This window comes from Theropithecus gelada, chromosome 1 (genome assembly GCF_003255815.1).
Source record: "Theropithecus gelada isolate Dixy chromosome 1, Tgel_1.0, whole genome shotgun sequence".
Lineage (NCBI taxonomy): Eukaryota > Metazoa > Chordata > Mammalia > Primates > Cercopithecidae > Theropithecus > Theropithecus gelada.
Window position 1 is genome coordinate 31,947,578 of NC_037668.1, and position 18,004 is coordinate 31,965,581.

The window sequence follows — 18,004 nt, forward strand, 5'->3', positions numbered from 1 at the left end:
CAGGCCTCCCAGGACCCTTGAGTGAAACGCCAGCTTCCTCCTCCAGGTAGCTCAGGTGCCAGCAGGTAAGGCTGGGGGCAGCTACCCAGCTACCCCTGAGGCCAACCCACTTCCTTCCTGTTCAGAGCTAAAAGCTGCCAAGAAGCACGGGGCTGGTTGCTGAGATTCATGAGGTCTTCTCTGCACTGTTACAATCTAACAACATTTGGGGGCATCTGAGAGGAACACTGAGGGGCACACGGGGACGTTGACATGTTGTGGCCGCGTCATTCAGACGGGGCCTGAGCGCCGCTCTTCACTTGGTCCCGTATTTCGGGTGTGCGGTGAGTCCGTGCCTGGCACCCTGGATCCCTCCGCAGCTTCCCCCTTATCTAGAGCATCTGGCCCCATCTTGGCCGTCTCTGCTCACTCAGAGACATAAACAGAAATGCCGTTTGGCAAAGGCGGCCCTAAAACATCTTTCCCTGAAATGTTCCTTTTGGCATCTGATTAGGAAAAACAACCTTGCAATTAATACTCAGAGTTGGATTGTGAGATTTTCTGCAGAATTAGGCTTGGAGCATTAAACAACAAGGTTCCTTATTGCTCAGCCTCTACATTTATCATAAAAATAAATATTTCCCCTTCCTGACGTTGGAGGCCATGCCAACTGCAGAGAGGAGCTTGGATACAAGAGGAAGCAATTGGATTCACTTAAATGCCGCAGACATAAACCCCTGCACGTCTTCGCGGGACTGGGTCCCCGCACGGGGACTCCGGGGAATGAGAATGTTGTCGGTTAATCTCCGACCACTTCTCCTAATTGTACAGTGCGCCGCGCTAATCAACATCCAATGCCCGTTCTCTTTAAGACCAAGACAGAACAAAGCCTCAAATTACTAATTACACAAATACAGTGTCTTTTGCTAATTGGATTGGTTAATGTCAGTTAATAAAGCACTTTAAGGATAGGCAATGTGGTATGAAAGAGGCAATTCATACGTTTAATAATAGGCTAATAACTGTCAGCAATGAATAATCAGCCGTTGTCACGTGCAACGAACATCCACGCTCTTTCCAGCTCTTTGGGCGTCTGTTACAAATTAATGCCTTCGCGGGAGCCAGCCTGTGCTCCAGGCCCCTCATCCCCTGGCTGCTGGAGCTCCGACCTTGCCTTCTCGCCCGGCGAGGACCTGCAGCTCGCGGACCACAGCCCCGGTGGCCGTTTGGGGAGTTTATCCTCTAAAGAAAAATGAAGTCCTGTTATTTCTATTATTTATGAAAGAGCCTTTGGCCAAGCGATTAGGGACAGGAACCAGAGTCCTGCATCCTTGTCCCGAGGCCAGAGGCTTCGCTGTTTTACTCAGTGACCCTGGGCAAGCTCCTTGACCTCCACGGGCCTCTGTCAACTCAGCTGGAAAATTGGGTAAAAAGATTGTGGTGTCTCTCAGGCATGGAGCTGCAGAGTGAAGGTGCGTAAAGCCGGCGGGACCGTGACAGTCCAGCATGGGGCTGCAGCTATGGCTGGGCTCTGCGGCACACTCTTAACAGCCAGTGCTAAAAGGAAATCAGGACCCGTGGGCCCAAATCAGCCCCCAGGACCTGAGATGTAGGGCTCAGCTCCGGGACCTGGTTTGGTAAAATGCAAAGACCCAAATCCGCAGCTGGCTGTCCAGGCTGCCCATCTCTGCCGGCGCTAACCCTTCAGTTCCTCTTAAGATACTGGAAGAAAGAGATGGCTGTGAAGAGTTTCTTGCAGGCGGTGGCTGGATCTCCTGAGCAGGACCTGTTCCTGGGCAAGAGTTCCTGTGCGGACAGGTGCTGGGAAGCAGGGGCTTTGGAGCTGGCGTTCTCTCTCTCTCTCTTTCTCCATCATGACAAGCACCAATACTGTGTGACCCGCACCTGAGTGGGTCAAGTTCGCTCTTTCTCCAAGTCTCTGTTTCGAACCATGGGCTCTTTGCAGTATCCCAAGCTTCACGGTCACATCCAAGTAACGTTGTTCCGCTCGGAGAAAGCGAGATCTTGAAGACAAAACTGACGTGCCGGTGGCGAGGCTGTCCCTGCCAGTTGGCAACACTGATTGAATATACGGAGGTCTCCCTCTTCTGAAGAGAGTCCCCGGGGGATGTGTCCAGAGTGTGTCCTTCCCAGGATTGAAGCCTGGAAAAGCACGAAGCGTTTTCCAGAGAAGAGACGCAAACCGAGGATGGGACGCGCCTGCGTTCACTCGCGATAAACGAGACGCCTTAAAAGTGGGCTGAGAGAGGAAAAGGATCCCACCGTTTTCTGCCTGAACGTGCGCAGGCGAATCTGCACACCCCGAGATTGCGCAGGCAGTCTGCACACCCCGAGAAAATTCTGTTTGTTAAGTGTAGGAATGTACCAGAATTAATTACTTGAGGCCATACAAAGCTAGTAGGAATGGAGGTCAAGAGAAAGCAGTTTTTGTGTGCCTCTCAGAGTAACGCTGTTGCTTTCCTGTGGCCCAAAGGGAGCTGTGGGCCAGCCCCAGGAAGGAAGGCCTGTGCCAGGCTCAGAGGACTCCAAGATGGGCATAAAGTTGAACGAGGGCTATGTCATCTCCCTGCCCTGTCCCCACTGCCTCGACAATGTTGCAGCTGCCCCAGCTGCTGAACCAGGGCTTCGGCCTGTGCGTATCGCCCCTTATGAGCTGGGGGCTCCTCACCATGCCCTGTCCCTCCAGAAATAGTACCACCTAGTTCTGCGTGTGAGATCCTCTGTCTATCCACCTGCACTGTCCACCCAGCTCCCCAGGCCTCCTGCCATGGGGTTCTCCTTTCTCTCCCTCCATCTCTCTCTCTCTGAACAGGATGCCCTGGGCCATCACCCCCACAGGCAGTGCTTTCCCACAGGCCTGCCTGGTTCACAGCTGGCACAACCTTACCCCTCTTTTCAGTCCTTGGGAAGGGCAAATAAATCACACTTCGGAACAGCTCTCCCAGCCCTAAGAATACAGTTTCAGTAACTGTGTCTGAGACTATTTCTGTGGCTCTTCAAGATGAGCCTTCCTGGGCCAATGCCTTCGCAGGCGGGAAGGTGCCCGTTTCTAAAGCCACTTGGGCAGAGTGCCTCCCCAGGGCACCGTGAACGCAGCCCTTCTGCGTTCTGCGTTCTGCAACCATGCAGCAAGCCGGCCAGCGAGGAGCCCAGGGTCATGGCGAGAGGAAGGCACCTTTTCCACTACTGACTGGTGGATATTCCCCCAGGGCCAACGTTACCCACACACGGGTTGGGTGGACAGGTGTCCCTGGGAGCACTGATCACCCACAGTCCAGCACAGAAGCAGTCAGGGAGGACTGTGAGATCGGGCAAGAGGTGCCCACACCTGCAGGTGCCCCGTGGGCCCTCCCTGGCCTCCCCTAGATGGCCTGGGAAGCACATTCACCCCCGTGCCCCTGTCTTTCTCCTGCACTAATAAGGAACATTTTTCTCAGTCCATCCTGCAGACAGATGGTGACCTTGTCATGTTTGTTGACAGCATAGCTAGGCATCAAAGCGCCACCTCCCACCTTCCCTGTCAGGGCATCCAAGCCACGGGATGGGCATTCCAAGCCTCACAGGCAGGATGGCAGAATCGGACCGGAACCCAGTCCCACCCAGCCGCTCGCAGCCCGTGAGCCTGGTCACTGAACCTGCTGTCCATGCTGGCCTCCTGCAGCTGGAGACAAACCAGGGAGGCCTTAAGGGTCTTTTTCTTCTTCTCTTAGGGCTAAAAAGAACGGAGGCCAGCAGGTGTGTGTATTTTTCTGAGGCTCACGGCCAGCGGGCAGGAGCCGTCCCCAGGGGAGCCCCTGGCCCAGGCTCCGTTCTCAGACACGGGCAGGAGGGAGAGTGGTTTGCTCTCTTCCTTAGAGCAAGGTCTCTGCTCTCATTTCAGTGACTTGTTAGAAAGCGAGGAAAGATGGTGCAAAATAAAACTGCAGCTCCATGCAGATGTCAGGACCAAAAGCAGCTGCCCTGGCGCCCATGTTTCGTTTGCATGAACGCTCCACGCGCTTCCGATGCGTTGCTGTGGCCCAAGGAGGAACGCGCATCCCCCTGCAGCTGTCTGGGGTCCCTGTGAGATGAAATCACTAGAGGATGCTTTCGGGCACCCAGCGTGCTGTCTAGCCAAGGACCTCAAGAGAGACAGACTGGCCTCCACTGGCAATCCTGACCTGCCCCACGGCTCTCCACAAGGCCAGGCAAGGGGGCCAACTAGATGGCCGTTCTGGATTCCTGGGTGTTGCCAGGCCTCATGGATGCCTTTCTGCACTAGGACTCCACTCCCAGCCTCCTGGGATGAGCCCTTGGTGTGGGCATGGAGTGAGACTCCACTGCCCTCCACAGTCATCCAGGCGAGAAGCTCAGTTAGCACCGGACTCATGGCCACAAGACCTGCCCCAGGGAAGAGACCCTTCACCATCCCAGAGGAGGTCGAATTTCCAGGGAAGTTGTGCAGATGGAAATTGACATTCTGAGGGTTTGGGGATCTCCCCTGTGGCAAGTTCGTGTGCTTCGTGTGCTTCTCCTTGTTGGAAAACAAACAGGAGGAGAATAAGAAAAACGTAAATGAACAGAGCCGTTTCAGGCTGCTTCCAATCTCACGCCACCTTTCCCCGTGGGAGGCTCCAGCTGAGAAGGCAGCTCCAGTGAGCCCCGGTTGGGGTGAGGCGGGACAGCCGTCCCCAGGATTGGGTGTTCCCAGCAGCCCTGCCTGCCCGTCTTGCTGGCTGTGTGGTACCTGTGCACATTCCTTCCCCACACCTGCCCGGTGGGACCACACTGCAGCCTCGGGCACCATGAGGCATTCAAAGTGACAACCTTATTGTATTTCCTCTGCTTGGGGTTTTGCCTTGGCCTTTTGGTGTTGGGAGCAGGTGTGAGCAAAGGGAGGCAGGGACAGATGAGCCGCCTCTGCTCACGGAAGCCTCTCAGTCCTGGAGAAAGGCGGGGGAAGGTTTGTCCCTGCCTTTCTGCTGGCAGCTGGACTGGCTACCCAAGGACATGAGTGCCCTCTTATCTCCATCCTCCTTGGAGCTGTGGTGTCTCTGCCATGGGCCGGGGTCAATGTGCCTCCAATGTAAAAGGCCAGATCATGTATAATTTAGGCTTTCTGTGTCCCGTGTGATCTCCGTCCCATACATGTTTTTGTTTGCTTTTACAACTCTTCGTACATGTAAAAGCTGCCCATCCTTCCATCACGCTTACTAGGTTAATCGCCACAAGAGGCTTTTGGTCCACGAGTGTGGCAGTCTTGAAAACGGGTGTTTACGTCTTGAGTGTCATCATTATTTGTGTGCTTATGCTGCAAAATAAGGGAGTGATTGGCCAGGCAGGGTTGCTGTTTGCATCTTCTCCGTCGTCATGGACAGCGGTCAAGGCCGTCTCCCTGGGGCGTCTGCCTCCCGCTTCACAGATGAGGGCATCAAGACTGCTCAACTCAGGGGATGCAGGGGCTGAGAAGTGTTTCTAGGACTCAGAATGGGAAGCGCTGGCTGGGAGCCCAGGATTCTTTGCCTGGTTTCTGCAGCCCCTCCCAGCTCTGTGAAAGGCACCAGAAGGAAGGAAGGTTGGAGGAACATTCCGTGTTGGTCAGGAAGCCCCTGAAGGCATCCTCCAGGGCAGGCAGCCTTGGCCATATGTCTGCCCCACGTCTCAGCAAGGCTGGGCAGTCCTGTGAATTCTCTGCCCCGCACCTTCAGTGTGCTTGGCCCTGGACTCGGTATGGCCTGGAAATGCAGACGTGGGACCCCGGGAGGTTACTTGGAAATCCGGGGCAGAGTGGGCAGCCTTTCACCTGCCAAGCCTTCCTGGTTCAGCTTCTCCACTATCCCCACCCCAAGAGAGTAAAGCTGGGCCCTGAGGGGTCCCAGCTGCAGCCACAGTTGCATGGAGGCTGCAAGACTCCAGAGGCGGCCAGTTTTTCACAGCAGATCAGCCCGGAATTCCTCGCTGCAGCTGTTCCTGTCACTGTGTCCCATTAGCAAAGTGTGCAGTCTTGTTTGGTGGCGCTCTGCCTCCGGCTGCCCTCACGCACGGTGGTCTCGAGTTCGCAGGCAGCTGTGACCGAAACCTAGGCGCTCGGGCCTCTGCATGTTGTCCCTACAACAGATTCGAAACATTCCTCATGTGAGAGAAAGCAGAGCTCCTCATCTCCCTCTCCCTTCCCGCCAATCCACCTCCCCCACTTCTTCAAATGGAACCAGTTCAAGGGAGGCCAGATAAGCCAAAGGCCTGGATAATGCCCTGTGGAACTGCACGGCCTGAGTTCGAATCCCAGCTCTGCCACTTCCTGGCCCTGTGACATTGGACAACTTAACCCAACCTCTCTGAGCCTCAGCATTTTCAGGTGTAAATGGGGATTATCATCGTAGGATTATTTCAAGTGTTAAATAGGATAATGCAATGATGCCTTTGGCAGAGCTAGCATATTTGCTGTTATGATTATCACTGTTATTTTATTTCAATCAAGAATAAAATACAATGGGAAACAGTTGTACTTCTGGCCTCCTTGGCTTGCAAGTTTGTGAAACCCAGACATGCGGGTCCACAAATGCTTGCTTCATGAGTAAGTGGCATGCGTGACAAGTGAGAATGAGAGGAAGACTGAATTTGATCGGGGAAGGGCCAAGGCGGGTAGGACACTGGTGGCTGCTTCTGCTTCCTCCATCCCCAGAAAGTGCCGCCTGCCATTTTTAAGGGAGTTAAAATTCCATGTTCTTCTCTGATATGGATCCACTTCCAGATCCTGAAGGGTTCCCCAAACCTCAGTGAGTGGAGCCATAAGTCACAGCCAGAAAAGAACCCAATTTGGGGAGGTCAGATTCCCCCGCCTAGTCCTGGGTCTTGGGGCTTTCAAACATGTGTGTGACCCAGGCGCCGTGACCAGGAGATCTACAACCCTTCTTATTCACTTATGATTATTAAGAATCACCTTAATAAACGAGGGATCAATCAGCAGAGTCAAGTAGAAGTGCATTAATATGATTCTGTCAATTTCCAGGTCATTTCTATAACTAAAAAGGGTTGAGATAAAAGATAAATGTTTGTATAGAACCAATCATTGATCCTGTGATTTATTTTCCCCGTGGAAAGAGAAGCCCCCTGGGGAGATGCTGGCGCAGAACCCACCGGGCTGCCTTGGAGGACTGCCAGTGGGGGAACCTCCAGCAACTGCCCCTCCCCAGGATGGGGGTGGCCGGTGGCCGCGCAGCGCCTAGCACCTCCTGTGTCATCGGCGTGGGGAAGGGACCATCAGTATTTTCAGAAGCAGGGTGGAAAATGGCCACCAGTGGACCTGGGAGGGCACACCTTTCAGATGTGAGTCGGGACAGCCACTTCGGGGTTTGCAATGCCAAAGCTTGGTGTTGGTTTAAGTGAATGGGGGAAGGTACAGAGCACCCCCCAGAGCTGGGGTCCCCTCCTGCCGCTGCCACTCGTGACGAGCAGAATCTATCCTGGGGCGCAAAGGGCTCAGGCTGAGCGTGGATCATCCCCTGCTCACAGACACTGGCCTTTGGGAGATGGAGAAACATTGTGCCAGCATCCTTCTCCCTGCCCCTGTGGGTGCGGCTGGCCTGGTCTGGTCCTGTCTGCCCAGTGGGCCTGGAGTAGTCTCCTTCAGCAGCCTCCGTGTGGCCTCCGTAACTTTACTAAGACAGGAGAGCCGACGGTAGATTGTCCCCTCACAAAATAAACTAATGATGAATGAAGAGGGCAGGCAAGCTTTTGGAGGTGATGGATGGGTTTATGGCATGGATCGTGGCGATGGTTTCTCGGTGCATTCTTACGTCTCCGGGCTCATAAAGTTGTCTACATTAAATATCAACAGCTTTTTATATGCCAATCATAGCGCAATAAAGTGTTGGGTTTTTTTGGTTTTTTTTTAAGTGGGGGGAAATTCTATCAACTCTGGGAGACTGTTGAGCTGGCCTCTCGCAGGTGGGAGTGGCTGCTGGAGGATGGGCACAGGGTCCACGGCTCTCCTTTCGTTTGTCCTGGCTGAGCCTGGAGCCCTCGGCTCCTGGACACTCCCACCAGGTGGGCTGTGACTTTCAGGTTTGCGATGGGGTTGGTCCTGGTGTCCTGGGGGTGTGCTCAGGGTTTGGGCACTTGGCACCCGGGCGTAGGACGGCTGTGTTGATTTTGTCCTCAGGGCTGTCACCCCTGACTCATCCCCTTTTCTGGAGGCCCTTCCTCTGGGGTAGCTTTGCTGCTTCCTCTCCAGTAGGGTCACCAATGGAGGGGTTTCCCGGGACAGGGGCTTTCAGTGCTCAAATCCAAACAGTACTGGCCACAGGTTGGTCCCTTTGTTCGTGGGGCACTGACACAGAGCCTGCACAAAGGAGCTGTCCCCGCTCCAGCAGTTCAGGTCCATCCTCAGCTCCCCAGGCTGCCCCTGCCAGGTCACTTCCAGGCCAAGCAGCAGCAAGACAGGCGGGAGCCGGACCCTGTGCCTCGAGGCCCGGGTATCTGATTTCCAGACGCCTGCCCAAGACGCCTGGTCCAGCAAGAGGCCCTGAGCCTGTCAGGGCGGCCAGGGCAGCTTCCCTAAGTCCCATAGTCAGAGAGGCACCCCGAGCACAGGGCCCCTGCAGGCTGGATGGCCGGACCCCACAGTGACTGTGCCAGTCCCCACCCCCCACCCACAGGCCAGGGCCTGGTTCCCAGGGGCCCGGCCCAGGTGAACACGATCTTGTAGCAGCTCTGTACATCCTGCAAGGAGAGCTCCCATTTTCCATTCGGTAGCTCATGATTTATCATTCGGTAAATGCCACGTGGGGTCTCCGCTGTGTTCCTGCTCGGAGGGCCCGTGATGGTGCCTGACACCCTGCCTTTGGCCTAAGGGGGTGTCTAATCCAGGAGGGAGGATGAGCCTGCCTGTAACAACTGGGCAGCTTTGAAGTGAGTGCCGGCCATCCGTTTCCAGGCTACAGGGCTCTCATGAAAGTTGGTGGAGAAATGCAGTGTGAGTGCGTTGGGTCAAGGTCACCTGCCGTCCACCTAGAACCATCAGCCTCAACAGCACCTTCCTAGCACAGGGGCTACAGAACGTGGAGGCGTCCCTGGGACCGGCCCCCCGGCGTCCGAGCCAGAGTCCCCTACCGAGCCCTGTCTGCAGGGCCTTGGGCCCCGCGAGGCCGCCCAGCTGCTCCAGGTCTTGCCTTTCCTCTCCTAGAACCCAGGCCCTCAGACGGAAGCTCTGAGACCAGCTCCAGGAGCAAACAGCCTCGCAGAACTTTCCCTCATTTCCAGGGCACGCATGTCCAGTTCCTGAGCTGGCTACGGGAGGCTCTTGGACCGGCCGCTGCTTCCCTTTCTCATGCTGGAAGTCACGACTCGTCATGAGCCATTGATCGCAAGGGCCACACGTCACCCGCTTTGATGATTTACATTCCCTTCCCCTGGGGGCATCAATCTTCCGGAAGCAGAAGGAGGAAGGCATCCACAGAGGGCCAGAAGCAAGGCTGGACACCCCTGGGCTCGGGGACGGGGGCCTGCAGAGATCCTTCCTGCTCGCCCTGCTGCCCAGCAGAGAAAGGGCTCTGGAGCCTGCACCCCAGGGGCTGATAGCCTCCTGCCAGTCCCCGCACCAGGTGACCCTCACCCGCTCTCACCTCGCTCCAACAGCAGGTGCTCCCAGGTGGAGCCCAGGAAAAACAGGCCTTCCCCAGCTCAGCCTGACACAGGAGAAAGAGCACCCCTGAGTCCAGGAGGGGGGCGGGTCTCAGCCACGTAGAACCCCGGAAGCCTGCCATGCTCCAGGGCATCTCCAGGCTGGGTCGGATCTCCCCAAGGCCCCTCATTTGGAAAGAGCTGACCTGCAGGTGTGGGGCGGGGCTCTGAGATCTGGAGCAGCCCATCGAGCACAGGGAGGGGTGTTGTGTGGTGGAGGAGCTGTGTTTTTGGCTTGGTGGAGAATTCAAAGCTGTGGCTGGAATGGCCCAAGCCTTCCGGAAGCTTGGGAAGCTCTGAGTGCGGTAACCTGCACTCTCTCCTCTCTGGAAAGGGATAGCATGGCGGGGGCAGTATCCAGACAGCAGGTGTCCCTGCAGGCACCACCCTCCCCAGACACCTGCAGCCCCAGTGCAGGTGGTCAGTTACATCCCTGCCCCAAACTCTACCTTGTGCCCCGAGGTGCTAGAGGCAGAGGGCAGAGCAAGGTCACAGCCGGGGCAGGCCAGGGGGACCCCACAGCGACTCCTTGTCTCCCGCAGCCCCAGAGGCTGGGAAGGAGGCCTGGAGAGGCCTGGCGGGGGGCGGCTTCCCAGGCCAGGAGCGGCTGGAGTGAGAGACAGGCCCCCCACCCTAGGGCTCCCAGCAGCCTCGACCTCTGAGAGGCTCCCATGACTTCCAGATCAAGGACTACAAACTTGCTAATGACCTGGGGGGTACTTGTCTGACCACTGCATTGGTGATGAGGCCTCACAGGGCAGCTTGCAGGCTGGAAGGGAGTGGGGGCCTCCTAGGTGCTTCACCAGCAAACTGTGCCATGGTGATGGGTGCCTCCGTGACCTGGGCTGGGGGCCAGGGCTGGTCAACACCTGCGTGCCTTTAGGCTTCCCTGGGAAAAGGGGCTGTCCAGCCCTGCCCTCGGTATGCGCCACCTCCTCGGGGCCCACTCACCTTGATCTTGGTAGGGCCCCTGTGAATCCAGGGTGAGCCCGGGTTAACACTCCCCTGCTGTGCAAATTCAGAAGACTGCTTTACCTCTCTGAGCCCCTTCCTCTTCTACAAAGATCAGGAAGCCATAGCCTTCCTCGTGGGCATGTTCTGGGATTTAGATGCATTAATGTGGGCCAAGTACCCAGTTCGGAGCCCGGCCTGCCTAGCCCTTGGCCCTCCACCTCACCATGGAGGCCTCTTGTCCTGGGCAGCCTCCTTCTCTGTGTGAGGAGAGCCAGACAGGTCCTAGCAGATGGGGGAAGCTGGGGGGCGCAGGCCAGATGGAGCCCACTGCGGGGCCCCACACTTGGGTCAGCAGGGAAGACCCCCACATACTCCTCCGAGCAGACACGAAGAGGGAGACCCCGTGGAGACCCCATGGGGATCCGTGCACGCAGGAAGCCGTCCTCCCTGCAAACTGTTCCTCCTCCACGCCCCATGCCCCCATCGTCCGTTTCTTGCCTGCATCCGAAAGCCTCTGCCCGAGTGAAATCCCTCAGCCTGGTCCTCAAAGGGCCACAGCAGAGTCCCCCCAGGCCCTCCCAAACCCGGGGCTCCTCCATCTCTGGGGCGCTCATTTGCCCCCTGCTAACACCTTTGTGCATGCTGCCTCACTCCCAGCCCCATCACCTCCTGGGCTCCCACCCCTCACTCCCAGCCCCCCTCCCCTCCTGGTCCCCCCCCCGCCCCCCCGCCCCCCCCCCCCCCCCCCCCGGCCCCCCCCCGCACTCCGGGACCCCCCCGCCCGCACTCCGGGACCCCCCCGCACTCCAGGACCCCCGCCGCAAGAGGACCTCAGCTCCCAGACTGGAGGTCTTTCCTCTTCCTCGTGCTGATGTTGCCGTGGAAGGCAGGGTGGGTCCTATCCATTGTCTCCGCCCCAGAGTAGCGAATTCTGGACTAAACTCTGTTTCTGTATTTTTTAAATGTCTCCAAGGCACCCTCCATGGGGCAGTATAGACCAAAGGTGCTCAATACCGCTTATGAAATGAGGACACGAAGGGGTGTGGAGCCTGCTCTTGGGGGCCAGGGAGAGGAGGAGCAGTGCTCGTTCAATCTTCCCCACAGGAAGGGAGATGCACGCGGGGCCAGCCTCACCCGGGCGGCGTGTCCAGGCCAAGGGGCAGCACTCACAGGCGGGGCTGCCAGCGAACAGAGTGTTCTTGGAACATCAGAAACAGAGCAGACCATGCCCAGATTTCGAACCTTCGAGGCCTCGCTGGCCAGGCGGTGGCAGCCCTGCAGGTTGAGAGAAGATCACTGGGCATGCATTGAAGTCTGCTGGCCCCCGCGGTAGTTCTTCTGGCCAGAGCAAAGCAGAAGGCCCCATCACACCAGGTCGGCGAAGATGCTGCCTGCCTGGAGCTCGGGTCCTGTGGGGCTGGGGGCGAAGATGCTGCATCCTAGTGCTGTCCCCTGCTCGGGGCCCTGGAAGCAGAGCGGCCTGGCTTCTCTCGTTGGCCAAAACAAAGAGGGTTTGGAAGGTAGGGCTTAGGGGCCGTCCCCTCGTGTCGCACAGCCCCGTGGGGTTCTCATGAAGAACCCAGGCCACCCCTGATGACAGGGCCCAACACGGGAGACTTGGGAAGGCTTTGGTGGTTGGGGTGGGGGGATGTAGAGGGCAGGAGTGAGGGAGGTGGCGGCTGGGAGTGTAAACAGCGGCGTAGAGACCTCTGTGCATTTCGGGACGGGCTCTCCAGAGCTCAGGGTCCTTTTCTGTGCCGTACTTGACTATGTAAATATTTTTCTTAGGAGTAAAGAGAGAGCCTCCATTCATTGGATAGATCTCACTTGAAGGAACTGAGAAGTATCTGTTTAGGCATAAAAGCTAAAAACAGTGTCCAAGGAGCTTTAAAAAAAAATCATTTCTGTAGCTCAAACACGGCCAAGCTGATTTTTTTTAATGCAAAAAATAAATAAATATTACCCGACTCCCGGTTGAGAGCTCAAGGGTTTGTGTCAACACCAGTGCAGTCTTTGCTCTGGGAGCCAGAGCCGGGGCGGCCGGTGACTAACCGCCTTTCACGGTTCTTGCGGGAGCTGCCAACGGGAAGCCACCCAGCTCCGCTGGAGCCCACACGGCCAGAGGGAGCTTGGCCACGGAGAGAGGCCTGGCCAGGGTTCAGGTGCAAGTCCCGGGTGGAAGGGCCTGGCGTGTGGCTTCTTCCTGCTGAGGCATCCACCCGGAGGCCTCTGTCCCGCTGGCGCACACTCTGGGAGTCAGGAGGCTCGCATTTGAGTGCGGGCACCACCCTGAGCAGCTCCTCATCAACTGCCCGGTCACCTCAACTCTGCAGCCCCTGTTTCCCGTCTACACAGCAGGGGCATTGCTGGTTCCTGCTTCCCACATGTGGTTGTGAGGAGGAGGTCTGCATCCTCGGTGCCTGAGACAGGCCCCCCACATGCAGCAGGGCCCCAGAAGATGACCTGCTGCTGTGATGATTGGCCTCAGCATTGCCATCACCTTGAGGCAACATTTACACCAGGGAAATTGGCAGCATCCAGGGCTTCCATTTGGAAAAGAAAATGAAGAATGAGATTTGTTCTTTAAAAACTCCATCTCTCAGAAAAGGAGGATGTGTGGGTGGTTCTCCAAGAGTTAGAGATGATCCTGAGATGTGGAGGCTCAGTGTGGCCTGGTCATCAGCTTCCAGCCCTGCCAGGGGCACTGTTTAGTTGGCTGTAAAACCCTCCTGAACGTGTAGGCTGCAGGGAAGCTGAAGCTGCTGACCACCAAGACCTCTGCTCAGGTTGTGTCTCCTGCAGAACCCTGAGCCCCTCGACCCCACAACCTCCCAGCAGTGAGCAGAGCGAGGTTTGCAGCCTAGGTGGGATGTGGGGGTTGTGGAGGGCTCCATCAGCCCTGCCATTTGAACACACTTGGGTGCCCTGCACAGACAACCCTGACCCCCCGACTCCACCCATAGGGGCTTCTTCAAGGAGAGGAGGCCTTGGAATCAGCTTTTAGTAGGTTCTAGACTCAGACCCACATCTTTGGGTCCAATGAAGCTACTTCAGAAATGGGCAAGAAAGAAAAGTAGGTTAGAACCAGGCACAGTGGCTCACGCCTGTCGTCCCAGCACTTTGGGAGGCCGAGGCAGGAGAATTGCTTGAGTCCAGGAGTCAGAAATCAGCCTGGGCAACACAGTGAGACCCTGTCTCTACAAAAAATACAAAAAATTAGCCAGACATGGTGGAGCATGCCTCTAATCCCAGCTACTTGGGAGGCAGAGGTGGGAAGATCACCTGAGCCCAGGAGGTCAAGGTTGCAGTGAACTGATGGAGCCACTGCACTCTAGCCTGCGGGTGTGGGGTGGGGAGAGAGAGAGAGAAGAAAGGAAAGAAGAAAGAAAGAAAAGGAAGGAAGGAAGGAAGGTAGGTTGGTTTAGAGCCGACTGGGCATGGTGGCTCACATCTATAATCCCAGAACTTTGGGAGGATTGCTGGAGTCCAGGAGTCCCAGCCTGGGCAACAGAGTGAGACCCCATCTCTACAAAAAATAAAACAAATTAGCCAGGGTGGTGGTGTGCCTGTTGTCCCAGCTGCTCAGGAGGCTGAGTTGAGAGGATCGCTTGAGCTCAGGAGGCTGAGGCTGCAGTGAGCCATGATTGCACCCCTGCACTCCAGCCTGGGCGAGACACCCTGTTTCAAAAAAAAAAAAAAAAGAAGAAGAAAAAAGAAAAGAGAAGTCGGTTAGAGAGAGGAGGTTTGAGCAAGGGGTGCATTAACTGGAGTGTTGGGAGCCCTCATGGGCCTCAGCCTCCGCCGCGCTAGGCTCCGTTCACCTCCCGCCGGTTTGGAAGCAGCTCCGTGGCCGGGGCTCACTCTGGGCTTCCTCCTTTGTTAGGTTCTCAGATACTTTAATAACAGATACTTTGGACGGGAGAGAAACCTTCCGGGATCCATTTGTGACACCGAACAGCAAGCTGAGCCCCCCTGGGGCCGCGCCAGAACTCCGGAGCCGTAAGCGCCTCTGCGTACGTGGCCTCTTTGCTGGCTTTTTGGAGAACAGAGGGTATTTATTTTAAGAGTCAAAAAAGAGGTTCTGACCAACCCCACTTAGCTAAATCCTGGCACTGGCACCCGCGAGAGAAGCTAAATGCCAGGGGTCAGACCTCGCTTTTTTGGCTAAAACGCTTAATCAAACACACCTAATACTTCTGCCGGGGTGCGGAGAGGTGGAGAGCGCGGTGGCCATTGCCAGCAATCCAGGGGCCAGCGGTGCGTGTGCTGAGGGCCCAGCTAGCAAAATAAAGAGGGTTTTCAGCAGAACGGCGGCTCGGGCAAGGGAGGGGGCTGGGGCTGAGGAAGCCGGGGAGCGCGTCCGGCCGTTTTTCCACCTGAGCTCAGCGGCGAGTGAAGAGGCAGAGTGAATGGTCTTCATACCTGCCAAGGTGGGCTGTGAGATGGGGCAGGCAGTTCCGGAACACGGCTCAGGCCCCAGTGCCCCTCCTGCAGGGGGCCGCTTCTTTCTCTGTTGCCATCGGGCGCCGGCTTCCTCTTCAGGGGATGCAGGGCAGCTGGGGAGGGCTCGACATCTGTGCAGCTCTTCCGTGGCTCCACAATGGGCTCTGCTGTGACCACAGTCCTCAGCAGCCCACACCCTCTGCCTGAAGGGGGCCCAGGCCTTGCGCTCAGAGGATTCAGAGAGACAGCCGGGAGCCCAGCAGCTGTAGCACCTGCCCCCACCACCACCCCAGGCTGGCCAGGTCCCACCTCCTGATGCCACCCCGTATGACCGGGCCCTCCTGGTCGGTGCGTCGCATGCAACGCCTTCAACTATTGGGGCCAGTGTTGGAGGTCCGTCCCTGCGTCCCCACCTGATGACAAGCTCCGGGGAGCAGGAGTGCTGGCCAAGCCCACGCACAGACCCTGTCAGACTCTGCCAGAAAGGCAAAAAGGGCCTCCGCATGGCGTGACAGGTGGGTTTACGGGAGCGTTCCATCCCACCCGGCCACTCGGAGGGCAGGGAGGCAGGAAGATCAGGCCACCAAAAGTGCAAGTGAAAATGCAGCTGGCCACAGCAGGAACGGAGCACACCCAACAGAGAGCAGCGTGGACAGAGGGAGGGTGAGGGCAGCCCCCACCTGAAAGCTTTGCATCTGAGGCCACAGCAGGCCCAGGGTGGCATCGGTGGGTGGATGGAGGGCTCTAGCCCCCTCTGAATGTGAGGATGCGGTGTTAACAAGGGCTCCTGGACTGACCTGGCCGGGGGATGATGGTGGGGGTGTCACTTGCGTTGGGAATGGCTTGAATGGGCTGTGGCATGCACTTTCCCACTGGGAACAGGAGGCAGCCTCCAGGAAAATGCCCAACCAGAGGCCACCAAATGCTCCTAGACCAGCGCCAGGCCCCTGTGGGCTCTGGGCGGGTGTGTGGGTTTGTGAGCAGGCACTGGCAGGGCAGGATGGGGACGGCAGGGCCCTCTCGCTGGTGGTGTCTGCGCAGGTGCCTGTGACTTGGCTGCAAATGCCAGAGAGACACAACCAGCATCTCGCTCCTCGATGCACCTCATGAAGCAGGCAGGACTGCAGAGGCCCTGGTTCTGGTTTCAGCCCAGCCTTTAACTGGCAACGAGATCCACAGCTTCTCTGCTCGGGGCGGCTCACTATGGCGGGATCTGTCCTTCTACTCTCAAGAGCTCCAGGGCCACCAGTGGGATGGGCGTCCCTTTCACCAGACCTGGGACGGCCACACGGTCCTCCAGCATCCAGAGCAAGGACAGATTCCACCTGAGCACTGCCTTGAGCTCTGCCTCCAGGGGGGCATCGTGGGGGCTGCTGGCACAGAGGAGCCAGCGCTGAGTCAATGCCTACCGAGTGCTGTTACAATTCCGTCAGAATTACAACTGGATTCCATGACGCAGAATATGGGCTTGAGGGGTACTGGCAGCCTTGTGGTTAGGAAGGCCTGACCCCACGACCCGAGCTGAGTATTCAAGTCATCAATACGTCTCAAGCTCTGCCTCCAGCCTCGGCCCTGCGGGCAGGTCACACCCCTCCTAAGGCTTTCTCCTCTTCCAAACGCAGCCCTTGTAGGTGCCTGAATCTAGCAGCCGTCACTGCCATTCACATTAGCGCAGGGTGACCCGGAAGGCGATCAGGCTGGGCCCTGCTGTGGCTGGGAACGCCAGCTTGTCAATTGCGCCTTGGCAGGCACGCTGTGCTCCGTCCTTATGATGTATAAAGTCATCATGTAATATCGAGGGGAGGGGAAGGAAAACCTTTGGCTTGAGCATCATTTCTCCTTTTATTTTTCAAGTATCAGTTTCAATCTTGGTTCTATTCTTATGGAAACAATGTTGCGGTTTCCGTATACTCATCCGTGCACGGCCACTTTGGGTCCAGAAGGGAAAAATCCAATTTCTAGAGCTCGTTTGTCAGTTTGCTTAGCACAGACAGCACTCTGGGACGGGTCACTGAGACGCCGCCCCTCTGGAGTGCAGCCTGGTGGCTTTTAAGAGGAGACACCTGGCAAAATGCTCTCCAGAGCCAAAGAACGTTGCAGCCAGAGCAACCCTGGAGGAAGAACAAGCTGACTGCTGGCCCACTCCAGCCTCCCTGTCTCGGCCTCTGTCACACGTGGGTGAGGGGCCGGGAGCTCCTGTGAGGCCCACAGCAAACAGCTGGGGGGTCCTCAGTGGCCATCCTGGGCCCCTGCATGACACTAGGCACAGCGGCTTTTCTGCCTTAGCTTGATTTCCTTTGAGAAGTTTCCTCCAAAAACCACAGGGGACATCCCCCTCCCAGGGATATGGATGGGAGTGAAGAGCCAGTTAAAACGCTTACACCTCTGATTCGACAAAAAGGAGGAAGCAGAGAAATGGCATGAGCTCCCTCTCTCTCCAGCACCCACCAAGCCGTCCTTCTGCAGGGCGCTGGCCAACCTCTGCCCCTCGCTCTGGCCGCCCGCCTCTGTCTCCTGGTACCGCTGGGCAGAGTTTAGCTCCCCCCAACCTCCACCTCCCGAGCTGGACTGTAAGCCCCCCGAGGGCAGGGACCGCACCTTGCTGTCCCTCACCCGTCCAGGGCCAAGCACAACATAGGCCAAGTTATGTCTAAATACACACGGTGTGATTTGTCCATGGAACTCGGAGGAAATAAAAATAGAGTCTGTTCAGCATCCGGGGTGTCCGTGCGCTCTGCCCAGATGCTTCTCATAAATAATACGAATGGCTCACCTTGAGGTGCCTTGACCTGGGTCCCCACCCAACCCCTAAAGGGCCAGAGTGAGCGACACAGTGTCTCCATCCCTGGAGTGTGCTGTTTCCAGGGAGGTGAAGTCCCTGGGGGCTGCTTGGGGTCCTCGGTGATTGGGGAGCCTCTGCTGGAAGAAGGGGTACCTGTGATCAATG

At 57.1% G+C, this 18,004-nt stretch overlaps 1 protein-coding gene across 2 annotated transcripts in view; it reads left to right on the forward strand.

Annotated features, from left to right (window-relative positions):
- The window catches only part of PRDM16 (PR/SET domain 16), a 360,644-nt gene that overhangs the window by 154,327 nt on the left and 188,313 nt on the right, over positions 1–18,004 (forward strand). The window lies entirely within an intron of this gene.